Raw genomic sequence first — 16915 nt, 5'->3', positions numbered from 1 at the left:
TGTCCCCACAAGCCCTCGCACAGTTTGATACAAACTAATTAGTTTGATACAAACTAATTCCTAACAAATATTGTTAGTGGGGATGGTAATAATGATGTTGATGATCATCTCCCTTTCCTGATGCTTGGGTCTGGTAGGCAGGATTGGTGGGCAGGATGAAGTGTGCTGAAAATGAAGCGAGGAAGGGAGGCAAAGTCCAGATCATGAAAAGCCTTATATTCCATGCTAAATACAAGGGACTTGCTCCTGGAGGCAACTGAGATCCATTAGAAGGTCCAAAGGACATTTTTTTAAAAAAGTCTCTGATAGCAAACTGCTAGCAACTGAGATCCATTGGAAATTCCAAAGGACATTTTCTTTAAAAGTCTCTGATGACTTTTTAAGAGACATAAAAAGAGAGACTTTTCTCTGAGACTTAAAAGTTTCAAACTGCTACATGAAATTGAATTCAATATTTCAGAATCTAACACCTGGCTTACTTCTTGGTTTGAATTTGATTGCTTCAATCTTCACAGAAATATCTCACAAAGAACTCTCCTTTTCCTATGGATGAGAAGATAGCAAGAGGCAGAGGGGGAAATATAGAGAAAATAAGTATTTATTGGTATAAGTTTTAGGACATTTACTGGGGGTAAAACACTATGTTAGCTAGTATGAAGATAAAACATATAAAGATAAAACACTCAAAGCATCTCTTCATTGATGGGCACTATAATTAAAGGGCACTATCAGTTCAGTCAGTTCAGTCGCTCAGTTGTGTCCGACTCTTTGCGACCCCATGAATTGCAGCACGCCAGGCCTCCCTGTCCATCACCAACTCCCGGAATTCATCCAAACTCATGTCCATCCAGTCGGTGATGCCATCCAGCCATCTCATTCTCTGTTGTCCCCTTCTCCTCCTGCCCCTAGTCCCTCCCAGCATCAGAGTCTTTTCCAACGAGTCAGCTCTTCGCATGAGGTGGCCAAAGTATTGGAGTTTCAGCTTTAGCATCAGTCCTTCCAAAGAACACCCAGGACTGATCTCCTTTAGAATGGACTGGCTGGATCTCCTTGCAGTCCAAGAGACTCTCAAGAGTCTTCTCCAACACCACAGTTCAAAAGCATCAATTCTTCGGCACTCAGCTTTCTTCACAGTCCAACTCTCACATCCATACATGACCACTGGAAAACCCAGAGCCTTGACTAGACAGACCTTTGTTGGCAAAGTAATGTCTCTGATTTTTTTTTATTTTTTAATTTAAATTTATTTATTTTAATTGGAGGCTGATTACTTTACAATATTGTATTGGTTTTGCCATACATCAACATGAATCTGCCATGGGTATACACATGTTCCCCATCCTGATGTCTCTGCTTTTTAATATGCTATCTAGGTTGGTCATAACTTTCCTTCCAAAGAGTAGGTGTCTTTTAATTTCATGGCTGAAATCACTATCTGCAGTGATTTTTGGAACCCAAAAAAATAAAGGCTGATACTGTTTCCACTGTTTCCCCATCTAATTCCCATGAAGTGATGGGACCAGATGCCATGATCTTAGTTTTCTGAATGTTGAGCTTTAAGCCAACTTTTTTGCTCTCCTCTTTCACTTTCATCAAGAGGCTTTTTAGTTCTTCTTCACTTTCTGCCATAAGGTTGGTATCATCTGCATATCTGAGGTTATTGATATTTCTCCTGGAAATCTTGATTCCAGCTTGTGCTTCTTCCAGCCCAGCGTTTCTCATGATGTATTCTACATATAAGTTAAATAAGCAGGGTGACAATATACAGCCTTGATGTACTCCTTTTCCTATTTGGAACCAGTCAGTTGTTCCATGTCCAGTTCTAAACTGTTGCTTCCTGACCTGCATATAGGTTTCTCAAGAGGCAGGTCAGGTGGTCTGGTATTCCCATCTCTTTCAGAATTTTCCACAGTTTATTGTGATCCACACAGTCAAAGGCTTTGGCATAGTCAATAAAGCAGAAATAGATGTTTTTCTGGAACTCTCTTGCTTTTTCCATGATCCAGAGGATGTTGCCAATTTGATCTCTGGTTCTTATGCCTTTTCTAAAACCAGCTTAAACATCTGGAAGTTCACGGTTGAAGGACACTATAATTCTAGGCAAAAAAAAAAAAAGAAAACAGAAAAATGAATATGATGGTCTCTTTCTTCAGTGAGGTGAAAAAAAAACATTAAAATAATTATGAAATTATTCAATTGCAATTGCAATACGTGCTCTTAAAGAAAGCGCAAGATGTCTTGAAAGAGACTTTCAGGAAAGGGGAGGGTCAGAAGGGACTTCTAAGAGAAGGTTACTTTTAAATTGAGAACTGGAGTTAATCAGACAGAATCAAGGCTTTACCAAGCAGAAAAAAACAGCTTATGTAGATGCCTTAAGAAGGAGAGAGAACAGAACATTTGAAGAAATAAAAGCTTTAGTGCCTCTGGGCAGAGTGAGCCAGGGAGAGAAGAAAGCAAGGTTGAGATCTGGAAGCAGAAAAGCAAGGTCATTCAAGCACTTTGGGAAGAAGAAAAGTAAGAATTTTTACGCTTTTGAACTGTGGTGCTGGAGAAAACTCTTGAGAGTCCCTTGGACAGCAAGGAGATCAAAGCAGTCAATCCTAAAGGAAATCAACCTTACATATTCATTGGAAGGACAGATGCTGAAGGTGAAGCTCCAATACTTTGGCCACCTGATGAGAAGAGCCAGGTCACTGGAAAAGTCCCTGGTGCTGGGAAAGATTGAGGGCAGGAGAAAGGGACAACAGAGCATGAGATGGTTAGATAGCATCATCGACTCAATGGACATAAGTCTGAGCAAACTCTGGGAGATGGGGAAGGACAGGGAAGCCTGACATGCTGCAGTCCATGGGGTCACAGAGTTGGACACGACTGAGTGACTGAACAACAATAAAGACTTTATCTTCAGAAGAATAGAAAGTAGTGGAGAGTTTGAAGCAAAGGAGTAACATAAACAGGATTTTATATATATATGTGTGTGTGTGTGTGTGCACGTGTGTGTGTGTGTGTGTGTGTGTGTATGTATGTGGGCTTCCCTCATAGCTCAGTTGGTAAAGAATCTGCCTGCAATGCAGGAGACCCGGGTTCGATTTCTGGGTTGGGAAGATCCCCTGGAGAAGGAAATGGAAACCCATTCCAGTATTCTTGCCTGGAGAATCCCATGGACAGAGGAGCCTGGCGGGCCACAGTCCATGGCGTTGCAGAGTCGGACACGACTTAGAGACTAAACCACCATGTGTATGTATACATATGCATGTATGTGTGCACATATACACAGAAATATACACACATGCATACCATAAATTGTATTTATTTATTTATCTGTTTGTTTTAAGATTACTCTACATTCATTGGGAATGCAAGTAAATGCAGGGAAACAGCTGCAAGAGACCAAAGTTAAGAAATGGTTAAGAGATGATAGTAATTTGGACTAGGGTGAAAGATGTGAGAAAAAGAAGTTAATTCAAGAAACATTTGTAAGTAGAGAAATAAAATTTGCTGGTTAATCAGCCATGGGGCAGGAGAGGAAAGAAGGTGTAAAGGATGATATTATCTGGCAAGACTGAGTGGGTGGTGATGTCTCTAGAGACAGGAAACTCTAGAGGGAAAGCAAGTTTGGCCCTATGTGAAGCCCATGAGGAGTTTCTTGTTTGCTTATTTAAAGGGATACAGTTGCTTATTTAAAGGGATACATTTACTTATTTAAGAATTGATAGGGATAAAATGGCAAAGAGGGAGTTACTAAAAACACAAACCCTAAGAGGCTGCTCAAAAGAGAACAGCTTTGGGGGAGTACCCTGGTGGTCCAGTGGCTTCACTGCTGTGGACCCAGGCTCAATCCCTGGTCAGGAAACTAAGACCCCACAAGCCATTCGGCATGGCTGAGAGAAAAAATTTTTAATTAAAAAAAAAAAAAAGGAAAGAACTGTTCTTGAGCCATAGGAGCGCCTTCTTTCATGAAGCGTATAACCCAGAGGGTGAGCCAAGTGACAAGTATGTAACGGGGATAATGTTTTAAATGTGTTATCAATTATATGTTTTACTCTTTTGCAATTTTATGTGTATGACCCTTTCCATGTTAGAAGGAGGTGTACATCCGCATTTGGGATTTCATATTATTCAGAGGGAAAAGGGGAAAACGTAATGTTCAGTTTCAAGCCTACTGCTACTGCTGCTGCTAAGTCGCTTCAGTCGTGTCCGACTCTGTACGACCCCATGGACTGCAGCCTACCAGGCTCCCCCGTCCATGGGATTTTCCAGGCAAGAGTACTGGAGTGGGGTGCCATTGCAAAATAGGATATTTTGTCTGTAAAAAGATAATAAATTTAAAAGCCAAGCTTTTCCAATAAAGAAGGAGATTTTCTATACTATAGACACTTATCTCCCACTCTTACATATTAAGAGGCAGGACTAAGGCACTGGGTCATAGAGTTTTATATAGGGTTCCCAATGTGGCAAGAGGAAAAAGTTACAGGTCATCACGCATATCCAGAAAGACTGTGGGGAGGAGAAAGAATCAATGGTAGGAAAGAAGGTGGCTCCACAAAGGTCATGCTGAAGGTAGAAGCGAAGCTGGAATAAGTCAAGGGAGGAACTGAGTGGAGTTCTCCCAGCCACTGGATAGATGCCACTTGACAACGAGACCAGGCCTCCGCGGGAATGCTGCAGAAGGTTGTGGAGAGGCTGACTTCAGAACCTTCAAGACGGTAGTTATCTGAACTACCTCAGAAGCTGAAGTCTGCAGGTTGGACTGCATGACCATACTTTCAGACTTTAAAGTATTCTCAAAGCCAGTGAGAGCTGAAGCAGAGCCCAGTATCATCAGAGAAAACAACCAGAGGAACAAGACAAGAGTTTCAGAACCTTCCATCAGCAGCTGCAAACATCAGAAAAACACGAGGGATAAGATTGATTGTATAGCAAAGACTGCTGAGAAGTCCAGACCAGCGACTCCCAGCAGAGACCTGCACTAGTTCAGAGAACGCTGCACAAATCTCAGAGTCAGTGTCCCACAGACAGTCCAAACAAGTGCACCCCCACACCCAGATGCCAGCTGGGGAAGGAAATGGAAGTCTGCAGGACATTAACCTAAGCCAACCAAGGAGAAGCCCTGGATGATGTTCATAATAAGGTCAGCTACAGAAAAAAATTAAGAATTTAATTTTTTATTGCACATCTGTATGTGGTGTTCATAAAACTGAGGCCCCACCACATTTATAAATAATATGATTACATCAATGCCAAATGGCATGTGAAGTGTGAAGCAGAAAGGTTACAGCATTTTACAAGACAGAACTAAGACAGGTTAACCTCACTTGGGACAATCTCATTTACTACATCCTGTGAAATATCAGAGGGGAGAAAATAAACAACGGATGAGGGGAGAGGGGCGGCAGTCCAGTGCTCACAGACACACGGAGGCCTGCATTCACTGTCTCACCTGCCCAGCCCCCTCCCCAGCAAACCCCAGAGGTATTCCAGAGCCATCTCCGAACCCCACCTACCTGATGGTGGAGCAAGAGCCAGACTGACCTCCCAATACTGAATACACTGAAACCAAATCTTCAGGAATGACTTTCTGTGCACTCACCCAAGCTGGACAGAGGCGACATGTATGGGCACGAAAATGGTGTGAGACCGCATGATTCTCAAGAAAATCTCCCCCTTTTTCAAATCAATACATACTGTGATGTGCTGGTAAGTGTTTATCAACCAGTTCAGTGGGGAAAGGAGGGCCCAGATTTAGAGTGTTTGCAGATTTCCATCATGTAAATACTCCCACCATTGCCAATTTTGAGCTACAAATGTGAAACCAACTGACTAATTTTTGTTGTTATGTCACTACATCATGTCAGATTCTTTGCAACCCCATGGACTGCAATAGGCCAGGCTTCCCTCTCCCTCACTGTCTCCCTGAGTTTGCTCAAACACATGGCTATTGAGTCAATGATGCCATCCAACTATCTCATCCTCTGTCACCCCCTTTTCCTCCTGCCTTCAATCTTTCCCAGCATCAGGACCTTTTCCAGTGAGTTGGCTATTCGAATCAGGTGGCCAAAGTGTCGGAGTTTCAGCTTCAGCATCAGTCCTTCCCAGCAAATAATCACCCACTTCCACCCCTAGTATCACAGAATACAATTTTTAAAAGGAGTTTGATGTTTATAAAGAAGAGGTGGCAAGAATACATGAAAGAACTATACAGAAAAGATCTTCATGACCCAGATAGTCATGATGGTGTGATCACTAATCTAGAGCCAGACATCTTGGAATGTGAAGTCAAGTAGGCCTTAGAAAGCATCACTACGAACAAAGCTAGTGGAGGTGATGGAATTCCAGTTGAGCTGTTTCAAATCCTGAAAGATGATGCTGTGAAAGTGCTGCATTCAATATGCCAGCACATTTGGAAAACTCAGCAGTGGCCACAGGACTGGAAAAGGTCAGTTTTCGTTCCAATTCCAAAGAAAGCCAATGCCAAAGAATGCTCAAACTACCGCACAATTGCACTCATCTCACATGCTAGTGAAGTAATGCTCAAAATTCTCCAAGCCAGGCTTCAGCAATACGTGAACCATGAACTCCTTGATGTTCAAGCTGGTTTTAGAAAAGGCAGAGGAACCAGAGATCGAATTGCCAATATCCGCTGGATCATGGAAAAAGCAAGAGAATTCCAGAAAAACATCTATTTCTGCTTTATTGACTATGCCAAAGCCTTTGACTGTGTGGACCACAATAAACTGTGGAAAATTCTGAAAGAGATGGGAATACCAGACCACATAACCTGCCTCTTGAGAAATCTGTATGCAGGTCAGGAAGCAACAGTTAGAACTGGACATGGAACAACAGACTGGTTCCAAACAGGAAAAGGAGTACGTCAAGGCTGTATATTGTCACCCTGCTTATTTAACTTTTATGCAGAGTACATCATGAGAAACGCTGGACTGGAAGAAACATAAGCTGGAATCAAGATTGCCGGGAGAAATATCAATAACCTCAGATATGCAGATGACACCACCCTTATGGCAGAAAGTGAAGAGGAACTAAAAAGCCTCTTGATGAAAGTGAAAGAGGAGAGTGAGAAAGTTGGCTTAAAGCTCAACATTCAGAAAACAAAGATCATGGCATCTGGTCCCATCACTTCATGGGAAATAGATGGGAAAACAGCAGAAACAGTGTCAGACTTTAGGTTTTTTGGCTCCAAAATCACTGCAGATGGTGACTGCAGCCATGAAATTAAAAGATGCTTACTCCTTGGAAGAAAAGTTATGACCAACCTACATGGTATATTCAAAATCAGACACATTACTTTGCCAACAAAGGTCCATCTAGTCAAGGCTATGGTTTTTCCTGTGGTCATGAATGGATGTGAGAGTTGAACTGTGAAGAAAGCTGAGCGCTTTTGAACTGTGGTGTTGGAGAAGACTCTTGAGAGTCCCTTGAACTGCAAGGAGATCCAACCAGTCCATTCAGAAGGAGATCAACCCTGGGATTTCTTTGGAAGGAAGGATGCTAAAGCTGAAGCTCCAGTACTTTGGCCACCTCATACGAAGAGATGACTCATTGGAAAAGACTCTGATGCTGGGAGGGATTGGGGGCAGGAGGAGAAGGGGACAACCGAGGATGAGATGGCTGGATGGCATCACTGACTCGATGGATGTGAGTCCGAGTGAACTCCAGGAGCTGGTGATGGACAGGGAGGCCTGGCGTGCTGCGATTCATGGGGTCGCAAAGAGTCGGACATGACTGAACTGAACTGAACTGAATAACTAATCTTTGGAATAATACAGTATGATATGATTTATAAACAGACGTGTCATGTTTTAACAATGAAATATACTGGAAACAGGCCATTCTTATCTTAATGATGTTTTAAGACAAAATTTGCAGTTTGGCTCAAGTTGTGAAACAGGGGAAAAGAATGGTCCAAAGCCTCAGAGCAGGCACATTGGCTTTCAAAAGTAAGCCAGCAGAGGGTGAATATCCAGGTTTGAGCTCCTTTAGGATTGACTGGTTTGATCTCCTTGCAGTGCAAGGAACTCTCAAGAGTCTTCTCCAGCACCACACTTCAGAAGCTTCAATTCTTCAGCGCTCAGCCTTCTTTACAGTCCAACTCTCACATCCGTACATAGCTATTGGAAAAACCATAGCTTTGACCATATGGACCTTTGCCAGCCAAGTGATGTCTCTGCTTTTTAATATGCTGTCAAGATTAGCCATAGCTTTTCTTCCAAGGAGTGAGCGTCTTTTAATTTCATGTCTGACTCATTAAATTCCTGCAAATTTAATAATAGTCTTTCCTGAGTCAGTAGGACCTGGTTCCAGTGCCACTACAGTGTAAGTCACAGCAAGACACTGCCTGTAGCAAAATCTAATCACAGTGGACCCCACAGTGTGCACTTACACTGCAACCTTCCAAAGAATGTTACATCAAAGAGTCAAACATTAGCTTGAAATAAATCATATAAATTTCAATCTACAACCAGCCTCTCTATCTAGCTAGGTAGCTTATATCTAGGAAATTGATTTCCCTTTAATCTGAGTTTATATTTTACGAGGTAATTTTTCTTCAATTGCACTATAAATTTGCCATTAACAAGGCACGCGCAGCAAGCCCAGAAAGCCCTCTGCTGGCGCACTTTGGAAAGGCAGTGTGCCTGCTCTCAGGCTTTGGAGCATTCTTTCCCCGTTTCACAACGTGAGCCAAACTGCAAGTTTTGTCTTAAAACGTCATTAAGATAAGAATGGCCTGTTTCCAGCAGATTTCATTGTTAAAACATGGCACTTGTCAGGTCATAACTCATATCATACTGCATCATTCCAAAGATTAGTTATAACAGCCTAAGAAACTTTTATAAACATCAAACTCCTTTTAAAAAAATTATATTCTGAGATACTAGCCAATGGGGGTGGGGTGGAAGTGAGTGATTAGTTGCTGGGTATATTAAAAGAAATTACATTAGAAAGAAAAATGAGGTTTTTATACACATTTTTGACATAGCAGGGTTAAGCCAAATGCTTTTCAGAAGGAATCTGAACGAGGAAAATATCTCAACAGCCATAATATTTCACTGTTCTTTTAGTCTGACTCACATACTTCTATAGCTTACTATTTGTACAACTTTACCAGTTTGGAGGATTTTTTTCTCATTTCTAACAGGAAAAGAGGCAATATTCATTTTACATAATTTTTAGTTTTAGGAAAAAGCCTGAGCAAAATAAATCTGTATTACTTTTATCATCAGAAAAGAATGTAAATGCTATCTTAAATATAATTTTAGAGCATTCTCTACTATAATAGTACATAAGGGAAAACTTTTCTTACTGAGGAAAGAAGTATTTACTACAATAGTGTTAGGTTAATGACTAGAATTCAAATTTTGCCATTGTTCAAAAGATCTAGAACATAATATTCTGATTACGTTTCTGGTCAAGGCAATTAGATAAGAGTGCTTTTATGTTTCCTATACAAATTAGTCTTAAATACTCTTAAATTATCAAGTTAAGGCAACTCTGCTGGGTGATTTAAACTTAAAAGTTCATTATTGAGTAGATGATAATTTCTGGAATCACAAGGTTCTTTAGTTGCAAGTATCAGAAACTAACTCTGGCCAACCTAAGCAAAAGGATTACTGGACATCTCACAGAGCTAATAGGAAGGTTGAAGAATCACGCTTAGATTTCACAATGTATACGGATTTCAAATCCTTATGCTGTGCACTTTAAGCTTACACGATAAGTCAATAATATCTCAGTAAAGCTAGGGGAAAAAAGAATCATGCTTAAAAATGTATATTAGATTGTAACGTTACCTAAGAAATGAATTCACACTGTTTCCTATCTTCTTTAAAAAAAAAAAAAAAAAACTCTACTCAAGATTTAAGTTCTTCAGAAGCTAGGTCACATGACTAAACCTTGGCTATACAGAAGGAATTTCATGGTACATGTCAGTTTCCATCGTGAGAGTCCATACACATCTGGGAACATAATTCCCAAAGGAAAATGTGTTTTAGAAGAAAATGTGTTTTTAGACGTCTAAAACCACAAAGCTTCATTCAATTTTATCTGTGATATCACTAATTCAGTTCAGTTTAGTTGCTCAGTCGTGTCCTACTCTTTGCAACCCCATGGACTGCAGTACGCCAGGTTTCCCTATCCATCACCAACACCTGGAGCTTGCTCAAACTCAACTCCATCGAGTCAGTGATGCCATCCAACAGTCTAATCCTCTGTTGTCCCCTTCTCTTCCCACCTTCAATCTTTCCCAGCATCAGGATCTTTTTCCAATGAGTCAGTTCATCGCATCAGGTGGCCAAAGTACTAGAGATTCAGCTTCAGCATCAGTCCTTCCAGTGAATATTCAGGACTGATTTCCTTTATGATGGACTAGTTGGATCTCCTTGCTGTCCAAGGGACTCTCAAGAGTCTTCTCCAACACCACAGTTCAAAAGCATCATTTCTTCGGTGCTCAGCTTTCTTTATAGTCCAACTCTCACATCCACACATGACTACTGGAAAAACCAAGGCTTTGACTAGACGAACATTTGTTGGCAAAGTAATGTCTCTGCTTTTTAATATGCTGTCTAGGTATGTCATAGCTTTTCTTCCAAGGAGCAAGTGTCTTTTAATTTCATAGCTGCAGTCACCATCTGCAATCATTTTGGAGCCCAAGAAAATAAAGTCTGTTACTGTTTTCATTGTTTCCCCATCTATTTGCATCAGGCTAAAAGAAAGACATTTACTTCTCTAGGTCTCAATTTCTTCTTTGGCAAAATAAGAAGAATGCGTTAGGTGACTTCTAGCTTCCTTTCTATATTTCACATTCATGCTTACTTCTTCGGCAGACATTGCAGCCACCTTTGGAGATGCTTCTGTCTAGTAAAGGCCGTTCCCTGACCCCTGTGGCTCTAAGCCTCCACCATCCCTCTTCACACTCACACTCAAATCTTTAGAGAGCATGTGCAGCTTTTCTGGCTCATGCATATGCCAGAACTCGGTGGCTCTCACTTAGAGGATTAAAAGTCAAACACACTTTACGTGTAAGGATAAATGGCCTGAAATATAACATCTCCTTCATCGAATAGTAGGTTTTCCAGGTAATACATGCCAAAGTTAAGAAAAAGTTCCTTATTTTCTGTTTAAAATGAAGTCCTGGGGTTCCTTTTACAAAAATAAGACTTCCTTATCTTAACAAGGGAAAGTCTTGGTGCTCCATCTAGAGGACATTTTACATTTTCCAGATTAAGGGGGTCAGAGGGTCCATTACAGATATCCAATTCTCTAAATGTTGCTGCTATAACTCTACCAATAATTTTCTAAAACTCAACAGATATGTTTTAAAAATCATAGTGAATAAGCCCATACTGTGTAACAGTGAAGAGGACATTTTCTCCAATTTCAACTGATTATCAAAGTAACAACTTTCTTTTTTATTCATGAAATATTGAAATATATAGTATATACTCACTGTGCTTACTTTTAGGAGTTTAATGGTTAAAAATTTTTAAACATAATTTCTAACAACCACTTACTAGTTTTTAATTATTGTCATCAATTATCAAATCTTTTGATCCGACAGCTATTTCCCTCATTTAAAATGTAATAATACATTGGACAAAAATATACATATCCCTTTTCACATAGGATTACACAGCATTTTCCTTCAAAAAGACCTGCCTATTAAGAGAACAGGCTATTTTTATTTTAAGCAACAAGAGTTTCAGTTGGGTAATGCTTTACAGAATCTTGGAGAAACTTCCCTTTTTATGTTAAATCCAGGACCTTATTTTAGACAAAGCAACATTTCCTGCATGGAAATTCACTTTTAACCAAATGGAGCACACACGTAGCCTCTATTTTCCCATAGAGTTCTGTGAGAAAGTAAGTCATATGGTTCAGCAAAGAGGGAGGGACTAAGAGTAAGGCTCTGAGAGAGAATTCAGAGGGGCGGGGGTGACCGCTGATCTTGGACTGAGGCCATCCCAGCCAGGGCAACGCAGCGGACCGTGCACACGCAGGCCGGCCCTGGCGTTACTGCGCTGGTTTTGCTGGAGGTAGAAAACCAGGTGCACAGCAAGGTCTGTGAGAACGGAAACAATCGCCAAGCAGAAAGTCTGGCTCTGGAGTCTGACTTGTCACACTAGTTTCACCAAAAGTTTACCATATGTCCTGAGAGTATCCAAGAGAGACAAAATCATGTATCAGAACTTCCAAGAGACACAGGCCAGGAAAGCTGATTTTTCCCATAGAAGGAAAGAGCAAGGGCTGGGCAGGGGGGTCGGTGGGGGTCCATCTTGCTACCTCTTTCACAAATAATTCGGTACATATTCTTGAGTATAAATTGTGATTCTTCTAAGTGATGGCTACTATAATAATTTATACAGAGATGAATTTTTTGAAAGCAAATCTGTATAAAAATTTCATTTTAGAATTTCCTCAATGAAAGGCAAACAGTGTTTAAGTGCACCATAGTATTTAAAGCCGGTGTAGCAGTTCCTGTGCATTCCATAGCTCTAGAAACAGAGACCAAGATGAATTGCTGCTAATGTCACAGACCTAGCGAGCAGAGGAGCTGGGACCGGAACTCACTCACACTAGCTGGCCCTGCGCATCACTCTTTTATATTACGTGTTACAATGAATCTTTAGAAACTAGTTTAAGAGCAAAGCCTTTAAAGAACCAATTGTCAAAAAGGTTCTTAATATGCCATCTCAATAACAAGTTAACTGTTTGGATGTGGTATTCTTATTTTGAAGGAGAAATAACAAACAGAACAAAAGTTTAGGAATTAAATTTGAGTAAATTTAATCGTATTAAGCAACACATCAAGTGTTTTTCTAAAATAAAAGCAAATTCACTTAGCACTTCCTAAGCCTGGTTCTAAAATAGGTATCTGGCAATATCCAATATTTATAAGGCCATAATATAAATATAAACATAAAGCGTGTCTTATGGCCAGAATGGATCTATCCTAAAAAGTAAAGAGGTAGTGGTCTCACGCCTATGGATGAAACTACCCCCAGTGCGGTCTTCCCAGCACAGTCCCTCATGCTAACAGAGTCTCTGAGCAGTACCTGGTGCCTTAGGTAGAGAGCTGTCCTTTCCCTCTTTGCTGTGCCTCACCAGACCCCTTCGCACCAGCTTGGGAAAGTAAAGGAAAAACTATTCTTAAGGAGGAACCACTAAGAATACTAACACTAAGCAAAACCTGAATTACTTCTTATACCGAGCTACAAGGGTTCACTCTGTCCATGGTTTTGTCATTAAATGAACTCCTGAATAGCTTCTTACCAAACTGCAAACATTGATCTGATGCCAGTGATATCTTCTTGTCCAGGAGAAAAAGTATACATCAGCTTTAACTATTTTTTATATTCCTTTGAGGGTCTTTGTATTATTTCTAAGCATTAAGGTATTTAAAAATTGTACCAGTTGAAGCATTTGTTTTACTGGACCCAGGAGGCTCTTTTGTGGGTCACTTAAGATGCAGGGCACATTCTGTTCGCAAACAAATAGCTCAGCAGATATCAGTGTGTGCGTAAGTCACATCCAAATATAATTTCAGTGAAGATACTTGCTATTAATGCCATTGTGTGCCAAAATAAATCATAAAAACAACAGCATCGTTACACTGTTGTTGTTTAATTGCTCAGTCATGTCCGACTCTTTGAGACCCCATGGACTGTAGCCTACCAGGCTCCTCTGTCCATGGGATTTCCCAGGCAAGAATACTGCAGTGGGTTGCCGTTTCCTTCTCCAGGGGATCTTCCCAACCTATATCCAACATTCATATCCTGCACTGGCAGGTAGACTCTCTGCCACTGAGCCACTACCTGGAAAGCCCCCAGCATTGTTATACATCCACATTTAAAAGGCAGAGTCCATAGCATTTCAACTGGCTATGAAAATGGTGCCGGAGGAGCTGGGGCCAGTTCTGGCAGGGGCCATGGTCAGAAGGCCCTGTCAGTCTAGGTTCCTTCCATACTTCCAACCACCCAAGCTTTACTGGAGGTCTAGTCAAACCTAAGGGAAAAGGTGAAAGCAGGTTTTGAGTCTTTTCGCTACATTCATCTGTTTTCTATCCCTCCTGAGCCTCATTCGATATTGCTATCTGAGTTCTTAGCTTCAGTTAAAACTGTTCCTCTGAAGACCACCCTAGCAGAAAGACTGGAATCCACAAGCTCACTGTCCCTATGGAATAAGGTGCATCAAATAGTGGTTCTCAAACCTGGCCTGCATGTTTAGAACTATTTTAAAGAGCCCAACCCTGACGAGAGAAATGCTACTTTGGGGGTGTGGGACCCAGGGAGCAGTGTTCATCTTTAAGATTCTAAAACAGCTTTGTGGATTGAGTCACTCTCTGGCCAGCATTCAGTGAATAAGACTTTTGTGCTCAATCCCTTTTGGTCTTCTAGACAAACAAATTCTAGTTTCAGAAGCCTCCCAGAAATTCATTTCTTCCATGAAATGAAACAATACTAAAAGAAAAGCATAAAGAATAAAGCTAATTTCACTTTTATGAGACAACCAGTTTCCCAGCTGGTGGGTCTTATTTGGTCAATTGGTCAAAGATTCGCTTTTCTTTGTTTTGCTAAGAGACGTGCTTGATATTCATCCCTCAAAGAAAATAAACATCAAGTTGAAGACAGTGTTAAGTAAAAAGATTATTCAACTGGGATTCACAAAATCTGGATCACGTTTAGTAGTTAATAGTTGTGGTACGTGGGACCTTGAACTTATCCCTTCTATGTCTCATTTTCCCATCAGAAAAATGGAATAATATACTTCCGTCTTCCAAACTCTCTTAATCTGAGTATCTATTTGTGATCCATTCAGCAAAATACCTGAAAGGATGTACTTTTTTTTACATTAATAAAAGTGGTGGGGTAGACTTTTTCCTTATATACCCACAAGAAAACATTAGATTAGAGAGACCAAATTCTCAAGCCCTTAGAAGATTAAAACCAGATAAAATAACTAAAGTAGTGCTGTGGGAAAGCACCACTCAGACTTACGTACTGAAATTTCTGGGAGGATCAATTGTTTATGATCCTGTTCTCTAGAGACTGAAATTCTTTGGATACACCAGATGGCTTTATTTATATAGCAAAAGTTCAACTCCAGTGAGGTGCTGCTTGCAAATTCACACAGAAATAAAAGAAACTGTATTTATGGCTGTGTACATATCCTTGTTCACAAGAAGGATTTTCCATTGTTTCATACAGACCTTTGAACAAATTTTAAATTTACAATGTTAAAGAGAAGGTCCACCACATTGGAAAGAAACAGCAGCCTCCCAAAACAGCACAGTAATCCACAGCCTAACATTTCACATGGAAAAGGGGCAGACTTTTGTGAATCTCCTCTACCCAAATGCAAGACAAATCTCATTTATCAACAATTTACTCTTTGATGTTCTTATACAATCCTATCTCCTCAAATAGCATTCTTGAAAATGAAAAAGAACCCGACCCACTTTCCATCTGAGTATTTCAAGCTGCTTCCTGTGTCTGCTCCTGGCACTGAGTCAGCCTTGTCAGCCCGATTTAGAACACGTGGCAGTGATCCAACTCATTGTGGCTGTTTGTGGTCCCCAGATCAAGTTTCACAAAAGAAGGGGCAGCAATCCGGTGACCTTCTCAAGATAGTAAGGAATAACTCTGGTCATGACTGACACCTGATCTTTCTGCTAACATTAGCTCCTCATCAAAGATGGTGCCAAGATTGCATTAGGCACCAGCCCACAACCTTTCCATCCTCCTCCGAGAGGTGTGGAGCATCCTGTCACCCACTGAGTTTCAGTTTTAGAAGGCCTTTCCCTTTTAGATACAAGGAAGTTTGGTTTTACTGACATCTCAGATAAAGCAGAAGGCCTGCCTTAATTGAGATTTCCTGTTCTTTACAGTGCATGCTTATCAGCTACTCCTATTCTTCATACCTAGTGAGGTTCAATGTGATTTACAACAAAGACATAGTTATAAAGCTCTAAAATTAATAGCCCTAGACACTCATATCATAATCAAGAGACCTTATTCACTTGGGATCTTTTTCCTGTGCATCTATTATCTTGTCATCCCTTATTTAAAATATGACCATCTTTCTTATTAGACTTGGACTCATTCTCCCTCTCTACTTCTTCTGGGTCTTCAAGACTGGCTCAGGTGAGATCACAAACTGGGGACCCAGCAAGGCCCTGCAGAGGTACTCTTTATCAGCAAGAACCTACTGGATAGCTCAGGGAACTCTACTCACTACTGTGTAATGACCTATATGGGAACAGAATCTAAAAACAAGTGGATATATGTATATGTGTAACTGACTCACTGGACAGCAGAAACTATCACATTGTAAATCAACTATACTCCAATAAAAAATTAATTTAAAGAAATAAAGGAGAAATACTGTTTATCTCCTAGGGCAGGTCACATTATTTCTTACTTGACCAAATACCAAGTATCAGCGTGAAGATCTCACCCTGCTACTCGCCTCAGTATCCTTTTAATCTGGAGCCTGTCCTTAACCTTAGAAAGCCTTTAGGGAATATATGTTCTTTGATCATCCCCTAATCTTTACATAAAAGTCTGTGTTAAAATCTGAATATTCTTGGAGTTCTGGAAATGTTCAAAGTACTACTGGCTTTACTCCAGCTCTGAGTTTACATATAATATATGATTTTGAATCAGTAGAGGTCCAAGTTTTCTATACAGAATTTTATCTTCTTTCTATCTTCCTAAACAAACAATCTGTGACACTAGATAAAATGAGAAAAGAGGATGGAATTATTTCACCCTGCCTTGTTTGTTTCCATGAGGGTTCTAACCAAAAGGAAAAGATGAGTCACTCAGCATCATGCCCTATTTGGTGGTTTGGACTCTGGGCTACTGTAACCAAAAGAGGGCAGCACTCCATGGGTTTTGAATTC

At 40.5% G+C, this 16915-nt stretch overlaps 1 long non-coding RNA gene across 1 annotated transcript in view; it reads right to left on the bottom strand.

The window, feature by feature from the left end:
• Positions 1-582: 582 nt before the first annotated feature.
• The window catches only part of LOC138931497 (uncharacterized), a 40619-nt gene continuing 24286 nt past the window's right edge, over positions 583-16915 (bottom strand). Inside the window, exon 2 of the long non-coding RNA XR_011446585.1 lies at positions 583-2096. This is a non-coding gene — a long non-coding RNA (uncharacterized lncRNA). The remainder of the gene's footprint in view (positions 2097-16915) is intronic.

This window comes from Ovis canadensis, chromosome 3 (assembly GCF_042477335.2).
Source record: "Ovis canadensis isolate MfBH-ARS-UI-01 breed Bighorn chromosome 3, ARS-UI_OviCan_v2, whole genome shotgun sequence".
NCBI classification, from domain to species: Eukaryota; Metazoa; Chordata; class Mammalia; order Artiodactyla; family Bovidae; genus Ovis; species Ovis canadensis.
Note: the sequence above shows the minus strand (reverse complement) of the source record. Positions and strands in the feature narration are given on the sequence as shown.